Source organism: Papaver somniferum, chromosome 8 (assembly GCF_003573695.1).
Source record: "Papaver somniferum cultivar HN1 chromosome 8, ASM357369v1, whole genome shotgun sequence".
Classification (NCBI taxonomy): domain Eukaryota; kingdom Viridiplantae; phylum Streptophyta; class Magnoliopsida; order Ranunculales; family Papaveraceae; genus Papaver; species Papaver somniferum.
Genome location: NC_039365.1, coordinates 138,724,199 through 138,724,934, shown reverse-complemented (window position 1 = coordinate 138,724,934; position 736 = coordinate 138,724,199). Strand labels below are relative to the sequence as shown.

At 38.5% G+C, this 736-nt stretch overlaps 1 pseudogene; it reads left to right on the top strand.

Annotated features, from left to right (window-relative positions):
* Positions 1-392: 392 nt before the first annotated feature.
* LOC113307212 lies at positions 393-492 on the top strand (annotated as a pseudogene).
* Positions 493-736: the final 244 nt, after the last annotated feature.

Here is a 736-nt window from a genome sequence, read left to right as displayed (position 1 = left end):
ATGGGTCAATCTTTTGACGGTTATCAAATCTAGTGTTATTATAAAGAGCATTGGCCTGCTCTTCAATATTCTGGCCTTCCCAAAAAGGCTCCACTCTACCACTAGTCTGGCCCACTTCTAAGGCTTCTAACCTTTTTGCTATAGCAGCAATTTTGGCATCTGATTCATAGCCTCCTTCTACCCTATTAACGTTTCCTCTACTTAAAAGAATTGTTTTCTGGGGTGCCCTACTATTTTCCCATTGCTGGGTTTTTTCGGCGATTTCATTAAAAAATTCCATCGCCGCATCAACAGTTTGGTTTTCAAATCCACCAGTGCATAGAGACTCAACCATGGTCGTTGTGGAATAATCTAAACCCTCATAAAGGATCTGAACTAGCCTAACCTTTTCTAAACCATGATGAGGACACTGGGATAATAAATCATTGAACCTTTCCAAATACCTATATAAAGATTCTCCCTCTTGTTGTGAAAATGTGCATATTTGCGTCCTAATAGACGATGTTTTGTGCCTAGGGAAAAACTTATTGAAAAAGGCAGATGTAAGTTGTTCATATGTCTCAATTGACTCGGAGTCCAAACTATACAGCCACGACTTGGCCTTATCTTTCAGGGAAAATGGGAATAACCTAAGTTTCAAAGCATCATCATCTAAGCCTCTAATTCTTAGAGTACTACAAATTTCCTCAAAATCCCTAACATGGTAATAAGGGTTTTCATTTTCTTTCCCTAAAAA